At 36.6% G+C, this 14,393-nt stretch overlaps 2 long non-coding RNA genes across 3 annotated transcripts; both read left to right on the top strand.

Moving 5' to 3' along the window:
* The first annotated feature begins 1,832 nt into the window (after window positions 1-1,832).
* Window positions 1,833-2,520, top strand: LOC110866344. 2 transcript variants are annotated; one of them, XR_002551344.2, is made up of 3 exons: window positions 1,833-1,916; window positions 2,000-2,106; window positions 2,187-2,520. It is a non-coding gene; the product is annotated as an uncharacterized LOC110866344 (long non-coding RNA). The 2 variants fall into 2 exon arrangements; XR_004862073.1 differs by having other exon boundaries at window positions 2,016-2,106.
* Window positions 2,521-5,017: 2,497 nt separating this feature from the next.
* On the top strand, window positions 5,018-5,781 carry LOC118480356. The gene is made up of 4 exons (XR_004862074.1): window positions 5,018-5,092; window positions 5,175-5,396; window positions 5,493-5,595; window positions 5,670-5,781. It is a non-coding gene; the product is annotated as an uncharacterized LOC118480356 (long non-coding RNA).
* The last annotated feature ends 8,612 nt before the right edge of the window (window positions 5,782-14,393 follow it).

Genomic DNA, 14,393 nt, shown 5'->3' on the forward strand with positions numbered 1-14,393 from the left:
TAGTACTACATGACATTTATTTAACTTTTTTTAAAAAAAAAACATGATGACATGGAATAAAAAAAAGAAATATTATAAATCAAAACAAAATCAAAAACCAAAAGGATCAAATATTACAAATCGTAAATCAAATCAAATCAAATCAAATATAATAAATTACAAACAAATCAAAACCCAAAACAATCAACTATAAAATTGTAAACCATACCCTCCATTCGTACTTGATTCTACTTATTCGCACTGCTGGTTTATGTTTCGCACGAGATTCAGATCTCGTTAGGGCTGAGTTTCGGCGATTTGCGTGGAGAGGAAAAGCTTCAACGATGGCGAATCAAGAACAATCGTCAGCAACCAACGTCGGTCAAGCGTTCGACCGTTCAGTACCAATCAAACAAAAGATAATTGTTTTTGATGTAGTATATGCATTACCCTTTTGTTCACATCTTCCTTGTTCTTTGTTCACCTATTTATTCAGATTTTTCTTTCTGATTGCCTTTTTAATCTACATGCATGTTTTATAGTTGTTCTTTACATGTTTTATAGTTACAAGTGCATCATTGTTATACAAATATAATCATTTATGATAATACAGCATGTATAGTGTTTAGCATATAGTTTCTAATAGCTTTTAAGTTACTAAATCCAATATATATATTTTGATATGTTTGGACGTATTTGGTTTATTTTGACTCGTTTGGACGTATTTTGGTGTATTTTGACCCGCTTGGACGTATTTGGTTTATTTTCACTCGTTTGGACGTATTTGGTGTATTAAGACCCGTTTTGGCATTCTATTTGTAATGGGAGAATAGCTAAAGTTGAAATTTTATCGTTAGTTGTTTATCTTCTTTTATAACTTTTTAGATATTTTGAAAAAAATCACATTTTCTAATTTTTTTTCGAATTTTTTTAACTTTTCCACAATTTTTTTAAAAAATTTTAAACCTATTTCACATTTTTTTTCTAATCCATTTGGCATTTATGTGCCATGTCAAAAAAAAAATTTAAATAGAAAACCTAAATAAATGTCATATAGGATGGATGACCTTCTATTTAGGTAAAATATCTAGGATTGAAACATCAAATGAAACTTGAATGACCTAATTGAAACAAAAAAATTATCAGTGACCTAATTAAAACACTCTTGAAATTTGGTTACTATTGTACAAAGTTAACCCTTAAAATAAATGACAGGAGGGTATTCTTGTCATTTGTAAATTGCAAAAATTGCATTATTTAAACAATATAATCAAAATCCCTAAAATCTCAGCTAGTTTCCTTTTATACAAGATACACAGCTGCTACTTTATACACATGTGTACAGTCTCGCTAGTATCAGTTTATACAAGATACACAGATGTTAGTTTATACACATATGTACAGTCTCGTAAACTATCAGTTTATACAAAATATACAGCTGTTAGTTTATACATTTGTGTATTATATTCCAAAATGGTTACATATGTGTATATTAACGACATATAGTATACTATGCATGCATACGAGTCGATTCATATAAAATTATGAAATTAATTAAAACCAAACAAGTGTATACATGTGTATCAACGGTTAACAAAAAACCTACGTGTCTACCCAAAACATACATGCACTATACATATATGTAAAACAATCACTAACAACAAATCTATTTCTATTATATATAATAAATGTGTTAAAGTTTGCTGATGTGTCAAGCAATGAGAGCCCTAGATTTTGCTTTTTGGCTCCAAAATCCCGAGTCCGCTTTTTTCATTAGTGAAGCCCCGTTTAGCTAATCCGACCCGTTTTATGACCCATGTATATAAACCATCAAAAAACCTTGAATCTCTCAGACGCCTCATTCTTCTCCTTCACGCCAGAACCCTCTTTATCAATTCCGTAGCAATCTTCGTTGATATCTTATTTACAATCATTAGGTAATTTCTGTCTTTTGCTAATTGTTAATACACCTTCTAATCGGTTCTTTTTTCTTTGTTTTTTTCCATACGATTTGTAATAGAACAACTTGATTGCAGATTTATATCCTTTGTAAAACCCTAGGTTTCACATTCTATGAAGAAAATAGTCATGATCTTGAATCAACGATCCTGAATATAGCATCATCAGGTATTAAATTATTTTGTTCGTAACTATTAATATTGTTGTTAATTTTGTTCTTTCTAAACATTGAAGATTGTTGATTACAGGGAAAGATTTCTCATTGAAACCCTAGCCACCTTCAAGCATCGCACCATTCGTTTTCTCACTGGAGTGTAGATCGCAAAAGCTTTTCCAGTGCGGTTATACCAATCTCGCTGTTCAATAGAAAAATCCGTCTTTTTTGTTTTTATTATAATTATTTGTCTCGATTACATAGTCATCTACTGATGTAATGAATTTATTATTCGTTTATCGTTTTATGATTGTCGTATCAGTATGATAGGTACCAGGTAGGACTCAAGTTAGATCTAATTTCTTTCTTTTTTTGTTCATATGTGTTTGATTTGGGAAAAGCCATTTAAGCATTGAAGAACAACTGCAGCAATTGAATCAAAGATCGAGAACAAAATTATTTTGCAATAGGTGCCAGACTTGTGATTGATTTGAGTTTTTTTATTGGCCAGGGATTCCGGTGATCTAGGGCTTAAACAAGCTTTCTCCGGCAACTTGGTAAGAACTGACACCTGTAGAATCGTTTATTTTTCTGATTTTCACTAATATATGGCTCCAATATGGTGAGATATGATGTTTGACTGTGGTTGCTATTTGTTTTTTCAGATGTAAAAGGCACCAAGCTTTTTCGTATAGCTTGGTTTTTATGCTTATGAAATAGTTTCTTTCTATGTTTCATATATTATTAGACAACCTGTTAGTTTGTGGAGCATGTAACCTTTTCCTATTTTCAACTACAGGCTGCTTTTTTATTTTCATAAATGTCAATTTGCTATATTTGTATACATTAAAATACCTACATTTCTAAATACTGGACAGGTGAACCTAAAACTATATACTTCTCTGTAAAGACAACGTTGAGAAAAAATACCTACATTTCTAACCCCTATTATGAAAATTAGGCAGGCTGGCACGATTGGCTGACAGACATAAACAAGTTTAAGTAGAAAAATCTAGAAATATTTGTTACGGATCGGGTTAGGTCAGGACACTTCTGGACCTTTTTTTCAATAAGTACGAATAACAACTTCTGTTAATATGCTTAAAAAAACTATCTCATGTTTCAGGAACGAAGAAGCGCATGTGACTTGAGGGTTGCACCCCATGGCAGTCAAAGTAACAAATCAACCGAGAAGGAAGCGAGTTATAAGCTTAGTATGTTGATGCATTTAAACCTTTTTATATCTTTTTTAAGTATAATATTACTTTTTTAAGAACATTTAGTTGTAGTATACGGGGAAGTGAAAGTGGTGTTTCTTCTATTAAAGATTTTAAAGATTGTAATTTGTGTTTGTTCAACTTATGGGCCAAGTTTTACATATTTTTCATCTGAGCTTGCTGGATGGATACAGGAGAGGAGTCCATGGCATGATAATAGCAAACGGCATGATAAAAAACGGTTGATGTGTGCGCCTTGGGGCACGCCTCAAGGCGAAACGCCCCAAAATGATTCTGAGGCGCGCTTCAAGGGGTTTCTATTGTACGTACGCCTCTTAAGCGCTAATATTTATTTTTATCTTTTATTCCGCCTCGGGCTTACGCCTTAGTTTGCCTCGAGGCTTATGCCTCGTGAGGCGAAGGTAAAACGCCTCGAAACTCTTTTCCGTTTTTTAAACTTTGGTGATTCTTAACCCGTTTCACTTTTAGTTATTCTTTTTTTAGTCGTTTGATCTACAAAAGAACGAACATACCTGAACTGACCCACTGGTTAGTAAATTGTGTTTTTTTAGTTATGATGTAGCGGTAGTGAACCTGATCCAGAGGAAGCAGTGCGGTTAATATGTGAAATTGGTGGAGTTATGGTGTTGGCTGATTCATGGGCTTTGAAAAATCTAGTAGTTATTATCAGACGATTAAAGAAGCCGGCTTGCCTGTGTTAGATGTTTACAGAAGTGATGATAAATTAGTAGGTATGCACTTCTTCCGACCCATCAAAATCATCCCAGATTCGTTTTATAATTGCTGATATGTTATGTCAATGATGGTATGCGCAGCATTTAGTGACTTGGCAGACGCATATGATCTTCTGAAGCTTGGTTGTTCAGATTTTCATGCAAGAGGTGGTAGCAGTGAGTCGGTCTGGGAAGTGTGAGCCTCCTTATGGTGGTGGTTCATGAATTCTTTAAGGTGGCTCGATCAATCTGGTGTGGTGCTATCAAGAAGACCGTGGACCGTTATGTGAGTGAGCCCACAGTTAGTAACTAAGGATATGTACTTAGTAACATATATACCCTTACTTTGAAACTTATATAATACTGTTTTTACCATAAGATTAAATCCGGGAGATATGACGTCTATTATGTTCATTCTTCTGATTCAACAACCATCAGGTTTGTGTTTTTGAAATCTGAGTATCCATGAGTTTTGGAACAATAATTATGATTATTGAGATCTAGGGTTTCGTAACTCACCAAATTGGGTATCGTGTAGTTTAGAGTGAATCAAGCCTGCAAATTAACTACAAAGATCAATGGTAACGGAGACGAGTTCCCGGCTGTAGATGGTAGTTGCGATAGGTTCCGACAAACCGAGGTATGTCCGGCAAGCTTATGTGCAGAATACCTACATTTCGCAAATGTACTTTTCAACTACAGGCTGGTTTTGATTTTCACAAATGTCGATTTGTTATATTTGTATACATTAAAATACCTACATTTCTAAATACTGAACAGGTGAACCTAAAACTATATACTTCTCTGTAAAGACAACGTTGAGATAAATGTGTCAGAAGAAGACACCACGGCGGCTGCTAAATGTGTCAAGTTTTCTTCGAACTTTGTCATTAACTTATCTAATACGTCACAATATTTAAGTTTATTTTAATTATACAGTTGTGAGTATTTTTAAAATTAAATTTTCCTAAAGATACTAAATTACAGGTACATATACTGCTCTAAGAGCCGGTGTTTACCTTAAATCCGATATTTTAGCACATCGTGAGGTCCGTTTTTCAACATTTTTTAAACAACCTTTTACTCGTCTTATTCCATATAACCAAGTTGATGTAATTAAATATGCTACAGATTGATGCGGTTGACCCTAAAAGCCGACACAAGGGGAATCTCGAGACCGAGGCCTTACTAGAGTCAAAAGGTGTCAACTACACTTCTATAAGACCCGTTTATATCTACGGCCCGTTGAACTACAACCTTGTCGAAGAGTGGTTTTTCCATAGGTTGAAAGCGGGCCGACCCAACCCCAATCACAAATCAGGTTTGCAAGTAACCCAATTCGGTCACGTAAAGGTTAGTAAAAGTGTAAAACTAATAATTATTTTGTGACTTCAAAAGTCAAACGGTCTTGATGTTTCAATGTTAACCAAATGGAGGATTTGGCTACAGCTTTTATAAAAGTTTTTAGGAATGAAAAAGCAAGCAAACAAGAGTACAACTTTTAGGAGATAGATATGTTACTTTCGATGGATTAGCAAGAGCTTGCGCTAAGGTAAATTTTGTTATAATTTTTGAAGTTTTAATCGAAAAAATTATAACAAGATATCTTACGATTTAATCTTGCAGGCTGGTGGATTCCCTGAGCCCGAGATCATTCACTATAATCCTAAGGAGTTCCATTACAGTAAAAAGAAAGCATTTCCATTCCAGGACCAGGTAAACACCAATTTATATATACGTGTAGAAAGTCAATCTTGTGTTTGACTTTTGTTATGGATATAAACATTGTTCGAACCTAATCATTCATTGGCAAGTTCTAAAATTTGGAACACGATAATCAATTTGCAACCACGATCGAAGACACGGGACACCCCTATACAATTTCCCAACATCATAATCCGGGGCTTATAAAAGGGTCAATTCAAGTTTGACCAACCAGTCCTATAAGGTTTGGTGGCAGTTTCGAACCATTTACTTTTCTATGAGTCACTTTGGTTCATTTTAATCTCAAACTAATCAAACACGACAAATAAAAAAAATTAACTAAAAAGAGTTGAGCGAGTCAAAAGTAACCCAAAGTGTTTTTAATGCATACTAACTCATTTTTTTAAACTAGGATTTCCCAGTTATTGGCTTCATGGGAGGCGTGATTCCAACCGGAACTTTTTGTTATGGAAGATAATGTACTATATGAATTTCTAGGGCTTGCACGAGATGAAAATGAAGTACATGGGAGGCTATTTTTAGAGCGATTTAATATTTTTTTCACTAAACAATGTATTAATTTTTTTTAAATCATCTTATTTTAAGTAATTTGATGTAATTGAAACTTAGAGTCTCTTTTATTACCGAATGCACTTTTATATAAGATAACTTATTTTTATCTTTCAAATATGTGAACACATGGTTCAAACAAAGTATAGCTTGCAGTCATTCAAAAATTGTAACAAGTTAACAATTTGGGTTTGCAAAAGTCTAAGTACAATTTGGGTCATTCAAATATTCAAATATGTGATACATTGATTAAAAGGCTTTTGCAAACCCAAAATTGTAACAAGTTAACAATTTGTCGACCACAAATCACAATTGCCAAGTGATAGCATATACGGCAACATACGTCATTACATTGGACAAAACACATAGAGGTAGCTGATTGTGTTACTTTTATTTTTTGCTTATCATTACCAAAACTAAAAAAACAAAATTTCTCATTGTTTTTCTGGGTTGTAAGCTGGCTACTAATATCATTTTTGTTTATATGATTATTATATTATTAGAGTCATTTTTAAATTTTATTACAGCTTCAAATACGGCCATTGCGAAGATCGATAGTAAAGAGTGGACTAATCTCATGTTACTTTTAGTAAATTGTAAATGTAAAATTATGTACACATCTTATAAAGAAAACTTCATATCTAATAACATTTTATTTGCATTACTTTTATTGATACACTTATAATTAATGTAATTTAATTTTTCAAGCCTGATTGATCTAAGCATCTTTTGATTGTAATTTAAATTTTCCTACCCGAGTATCTACCCAGGGAATAACCTAGTACAAGTATATACAACTATAAAAATATGTGTATAAAAGCAGTCGGTTATGGCTAGCGATTGATGATGAAGAAAACCAATGATTGGATGATCAAAGTTTCAAGATCGATGTTCACCACTCTTGTTGCCGCTAGGGGTTACCAATCACCATCACATGTGACGCCATACACCGTTGGTTGCAACACCATCACCACCTAACCTGTCGATTCAAAAAAAATGTCATTATAATACAGAAACACACAACATTCGTGACCACATGAACAATGACCATGGATTAAAAAAAAGGAAAAAAAAAACACTTTGAATATTCAATTCAAGAATAAAAAATATGTTGTTAAACCTTCTGTAAATCAATATAATGGAATCGCGATCATTTGTTGCGTGAATATGCAACTAAAAGAAAGTAAATAACATTCAAGATATTAACTCGTATTAAAATATGAAATTTCTAATTTTGCGTGAGTATGCATAAAAAATGAGATCGGAATCAACATATGAACTGTGATAAAACAAGAGAGAAATAGAGAGAAACTGATTCAATCATCTCATTCATCTCGTATATATAAACTAGAATCCCTAAAAGCCTAAAGCCCATAAACATTGGGTTGGGCCATAAAATGATTGCATTCATAACACTCCCCCTCAAACATTTTATATTATACACTATCAACATTATACACTGGAAGATATTGGCTCGGTTCCTCAGGACCGATATTAACTGACACTTCAGAATCAGTTATACTGCCTCATTAAAACCTTACTAAGAAAACTCAGTGGGACAAAACTTAGTTAAGGAAAAAGAGTACATGTATATTACTCCCCCTCAATTTTACATATAGCTCTTAGTCTGTGGAATTTAATCTTTAGTAATAATCGCTTGACTTGATCTTTGATGTAGTCTTCTTTGCTTAGGCTTCTTTTGATTCAAGTTGCATTGCCTTTAAATAGTACAACTCAACTTCTTCTGATTCAGCTTGCACTGTCTTCAAATAGTACAATTTGGCTTCCTTTTATTGACTCTAGTCTTCACATGTCTTAAATATGTTGAAATCATTGACTTCCATTAGTAACATATTTAGATTGAAATTGAGCTTTGTGGGGGTCTAATAGATATCCTTCATTATCATAATCCGATAGTTGTGACTCCATATTTTCTCATGAAAAATATCATGTCTCGAATCCCATATCATTTAATACGCTTTTTAATTATGCCTCGTTAAAAACCTTGCTAGGAAAAACCCAATGGGACAAAACCGTAGCTAAGGGAAAAAGAGTGCATTGCGCATTAGACATAATTAACAACATGCTCCAGGATGATGTTAAGTTGGTACTTCAGTGTCTATAAGATAAAACTGATGCTATATGTTGCTTCATCAAAAAAACCTTACTAAGAAAATCTAATAGAAAAACTTAGTAAAGGGAAAACGAGTGCAACATATTAAATTGGAACTGTAATCTTGCCAATACATCTATCAAGAACACAATATCAGGTGTCGTCTTGTTTACAAGATACACCATTGTTCTGCTCGCAATTAAGTATGGTACTTCTAGACCAATTATTTATCCATCCTCTTCATAGGGACAATAAAATCCTTTCCATATGTCAAGCAATTCGACAACCATTAGCGTACTCAACAAATGAATTTTATCCATATAACATCTTATGCATGTAGTTTGATGGATGAGCAAAAATAGTACATATATATTCGAACTGCGATATACTAGAACCGTGGGTCGAGAATAACTACACTGTATAAAGATCTTTTCAGAATTTTCACTTTATAGTTTGACAGTTCCTTTCGATAGTGTTTACGACATCATTGTAAACTCCAATTTGTGACAACCCTCACTAAACCAGGTATCCGTACGTCTTAATTAACTATTAATTGTTGCTTAATTACTGTGCTTAACTGAGATTACTGATAAACTGCTACTTGACTATTGATACTTGTACATATCTGCATCATACTTTGATTTTCGTCACTACATTATTTACTTACTGAACTCTAGTGACAAACATGATGCACAAAAGCACAGTAGCATTTGAACGGATAACCTATTGAACATGCTGATAAAGTCAGCATCAGGCAAACACTGCCTCTAAAGGCCTGAATGAGCCAGAAATATTTTACTACACCCATAGTGTGTGTAGGGATACAAGGGTTGTTAAACTGCGTCTCTAGGAATAAGATGTAATGATTGGATGTGCCTAAAAAGTACTCTAAGCACGAAACACAGCACTTTTATCAACACACTAGCTTCTAGCTAACTAATAAAGTGCCAAAACATGAGGAAATATTCCTGACACTTTGCAGAATAAATTGTGTCGCTAAAAATATTACTTACGACGCTTAAAAGATTACTTAAGCATTTTAACGGATTACTATCCAACCGAACAACCGGACTATACCCGGAACATAAAAATATTGCCAGAAATATTATTAGTCTTTTTCTGAGCCAGTTAGGGTCCCTGATTTCCCTAACACCCGTTTTATAACGCATCATGCAACTAACGGGGTTAATCCCTAAAGTTAACCTACTTAACTAAACTAAACACTAACTGAACGATTGAAAACGAACCGGATACCCCCCCCCCCCTAATGGGATCGGCCAAACTAGAGGAGACAAGGGAGTACAACTTTGATTATTATAATGCTATATGTTTAATATCAAGGGGACACGAGATCCGTTGGACGAAGAACTTGAAAATTCTCTATAAATACCCCACCATAACATTAGAGAATTACCACCACATTTCACCAAACTCCACTCTTTCTCTCTTGCCCTCCCAACTCTCGGCCGAGAATCCCCACCCCCACACATCCATTGTCGAGCTCTTGTTCATCCATTCCAAGTATCTACAAGCCTTACGGGTCATGTATTAGGAAGCTTGAAGCAAGCGGAAGTGGAAGGACCTCGTTTCTTAGCTTTTATCCACCACCTTTTCGACTAGATTCTTCCCTAGCCCCGAGCTAGAGGTATAATGTTTAAAACTCACTCTCGAACGTATCTAAAGTGGTTAATATGATTTACAACGGTTAAAATGCGGAAACCCATCTTTTGAATCTATAAAGTTTACTAAAACTTGATTTTTGTTGGATAAAAGTTCATAACTTGTGTAAAAGTTGTAGTGTTTGAATATGTTGATTATTTAGGCCCGATCTACGTTGTGATGGCTCTGATCATCGTTTAACCCAACTTTGTTAAGATCATAGATCTTGACATAAGCTTGTTTCTATCGGTACAAGGGTTAAAAGGTGAAACTCTACCACACGAAAGACATGAACATGTGTAAAAGTATTTTGACTTGTAAAATAGTATTTAAAACTAGCGGATCTACGCATGTACAAGTGGTATATTCGTAGAACCAAGTGTCGAGAAAATCATGTTTTATAAAAGTCGGGTGACATACTAACAAAGGTGATTTTACAAACCACAAGTGTATAAACACTTGTGAAATAAGAAGTTTCGACAAAATAACAATCTTTGAGAAAGATGACGGGAAGTTGTAAAGGATGATTTATTCTAAAAACGGGGTTTTTACAAGATTAAACTATTTTATACATAGATCCACCAAATATAACGAGATCTACACAAAAGTTTTCGGAAAAACTACAAGTTCATGTAATAATGCGATTTACATACTAATCGACAAGTTTGAGGTGTTGAAAATTAGTTTGATGTGTTGGAAATTGATTGGTTGATTTAAAGAAGTGTTGAAGTGATTTTGTAAAAGAAAATGATACGCTTGAAAGCGTGGCCACCTCCAGTTACAGGGGAAACTCTGGCGAAATTTTTCTAAAATCTAACACTTAGAATTATTTACAAGTGTTAGACTATTTTTGAGATATTTTCAAAATATATTTCGCCATGACTTTATTTATTAAATAATCGGAGGTGGGATTTTCACAAAAGCTAAACGTGATAAATACTTATTCGATAAATATATTTTTCACCACACTGTTTATGATTATTTTGTGAAAATATATATAAATATTATTTTTAGAGTAAAAATAATATTTACAAACGTTGACGAACCCGAAATAATACAAACGCTTACACGACAAACGTATAAGTTACAACGGTAATTATTATTACCACTTAATCGTTAAAACGTAACTTACGCTTTATACGGAAATATTCATGAACGCGTATTTTGTCAACGTATTATTTTTGGAAAGTATTAAGTGAAGAGAAAATATAATATTTTTGAGAAAAATATTTATATTTTGGAATGAGAAGTAAAAATATGTTAAGTGGGACTTAATGAGATGATACAAATACACATGTATTAAATCCCCCATCCTTGGGAAGGAAATTAAATTACCAAGTATATACAAGGAACGGTTGTCTAACTGTATCCCCGAAAATGTAAACTATAAAGCTAACGGCCATCCGTCTAATAGAATTAGCACATGTAGGTCGTTGCACAGCTATCGGATATTTGGAGTACTTGGTATAGCGACGCACTGACTGTGAGTTCATGTCCCCCTTTTCTCTTAACTGTTTACGGTTTTCTAAACTGCGGGGGTGAAATACATGTTACAATGGTTATGATTACTTTATACATGGTATGGTTAGCGTAAGGAGGGTTACTTTTAGATCATGTGAATGGGTAGGCGGAAACTTGAGGTCATTAATCCTCAGGGTAGGACCAAGGGGCAGGAGCGGTAGATCTATTTGGGTGTAGCGAGCCCAGTCCCGGGTCCAGCATAACGGACCTTGGGATGACTTTGTTCCCGACGCATAAATTTGCTAGGTTTGAGCCTTCCTACTTGCATTTCACACATATCAATGGCCTTGCAAACCATTGGTGATCTCTTTTTCCTTATTTGCTACATACCAGGGTTTTTGATAAATACAAAGGTTTATTTACTCACTTTCACATGAACTCGCTCAACATTATTGTTGATTTTTCAACTTACATGTATTTCAGGGAATTAAAGATCTGGCACGGTATGGCATGTTTTCCGCTGCATTAGTCACCGAGGTCATCCAGGGTTCGGGGAATGTGACTCTTTCCTGGACAAGTCACAGTCCTTGAATCATGTTATGTTATGTTATGTTTAGAGTTGTAATGTTTGTGGGACAAGTTTGTGGTTGATAGGGTGTTAACCCGTTAAGACAATGTTTTGATATTTTTATTTTAATGGATGATCTTGCATATTTATAATTCATATAGCTTGTTATGATTAAGCTATGGTATTAAGAAGTCACACCAAATTAACCACGCTTCCGCAAAGCCAGGGTGTGACAGCTTGGTATCAGAGCTCTGATCATAGCGAACTAGGATTCCTTCTTGAGTCTAGACTATGATCACTAGGGCTCTCACGAAAACATTTTTACTGCATACCACTTAAGTCCAGATCCAAAACCTTTTTATAAGCAAATGTTGAGCGCATTTTATTTATTATTTTTAGGCTCAGTCTGGGAGGCTGAGGCTCGGTCTGAGAGGCTGAGGCTCGGTCTGGGAGGCCGAGGCTCGATCTAATGGATCGAGGTAGTTGTCTAGTGGGACTAGGGAGTCAGTCTGGGAGGCTGGGAGAATTTGCTAGTGGGACTAGGGAGTCAGTCTGGGAGGCTGGGAGAATTTGCTAGTGGGACTAGGGAGTCAGTCTGGGAGGCTGGGAAGAATTGGCTAGTGGGACTAGGAAGGACAGTCTGGCAGGCTAGTGGGACTAGGAGGATTATGTGATTATTATTTGGTAGCTTATGTGATTACCTGATTTACTGATTAATTGTGCATATTTGTGTTTGTGTTACAGACACATGGACTCACCAGGCACGGGTGATTCGGATACCACCGGACCTTTACCCATAGTATCTGATGACATTATATCCTCAGAGCACGAGGTGCATACCTCCGATTACACGAGCACTGATGATGATGACTTCCAGCCCTTCGCTCTGCCCGACGGCGCTGATGAGCCTATTGATGACCCTCCTGCTGAGTACTTACCCTTAGTTGTGATACCAGCTCCTATTCCTTTAGCTGTATATCCCGCATATGACTTGCTACTCGACGCCGAGGCTGACGGCGATATCGATTTGTTTGAGGACGAGCCTTTTGAGGATGAGATTCCGGATGCAGCTCTTCTTCCCGCTGGCGATCTTCTGATGATCGCTGACGCCCCTGCTGAGGACTCGCCCGCACATTCACCGGTCCCAGACTCCTTTGAGTCTGTGGCATCCGCACCTTCTCACGAGGTGAGCGCACAGCATTTCACACACGACTCGGATCCTGACCAGGCATCCTCAGCAGCACCTATTCCGAGTTTCGCATTTGAGCATGACGACATAGAGGATTCGGATCCCATTTTCCCTCCGGGATTCGACCCGGATCACGACATTGAGTTTATCCCGATGGACCAGCTCGTGGAGGACCCCGCTGATCCAGTTGACCCCATTGATCCTGAGTTCGACTTTGATATGGCTTTTGATGACCATGAGCCTGCCTTGGCTCCTGAGCAGGCAGCTGCTCTAGATCCTATGCATGAGCATGACCTGGTACATGCTGGCGTTCCTGTTGAGCCCATTATAGCTGACCCGCCTGTTGGCGATCTTCCTGTGGATGATGTTCCTTTGTTTGAGGACGAGCCTTTTGAGGATGAGATTCCGGATGCAGCTCTTCTTCCCGCTGGCGATCTTCTGATGATCGCTGACGCCCCTGCTGAGGACTCGCCCGCACATTCACCGGTCCCAGACTCCTTTGAGTCTGTGGCATCCGCACCTTCTCACGAGGTGAGCGCACAGCATTTCCCACACGACTCGGATCCTGACCAGGCATCCTCAGCAGCACCTATTCCGAGCTTCGCATTTGAGCATGACGACATAGAGGATTCGGATCCCATTTTCCCTCCGGGATTCGACCCGGATCACGACATTGAGTTTATCCCGATGGACCAGCTCGTGGAGGACCCCGCTGATCCAGTTGACCCCATTGATCCTGAGTTCGACTTTGATATGGCTTTTGATGACCATGAGCCTGCCTTGGCTCCTGAGCAGGCAGCTGCTCTAGATCCTATGCATGAGCATGACCTGGTACATGCTGGCATTCCTGTTGAGCCCATTATAGCTGACCCGCCTGTTGGCGATCTTCTTGTGGATGATGTTCCTTTGTTAGTTGGTGATCATGTTGTTGCCATCGATCCTGTTGTTGATCCACCTTTAGTTGCTGGTATACCGGTCGACCATCCTATTGCACCAGTTGACCCTGTCGTTGCTCCTCCATTTGATCCCATTCCACTCGAGCCAGAGCACGCACTGTTTGCAGAGCACATGGATCCACCCGATGAG

This window comes from Helianthus annuus, chromosome 7 (assembly GCF_002127325.2).
Source record: "Helianthus annuus cultivar XRQ/B chromosome 7, HanXRQr2.0-SUNRISE, whole genome shotgun sequence".
Lineage (NCBI taxonomy): Eukaryota > Viridiplantae > Streptophyta > Magnoliopsida > Asterales > Asteraceae > Helianthus > Helianthus annuus.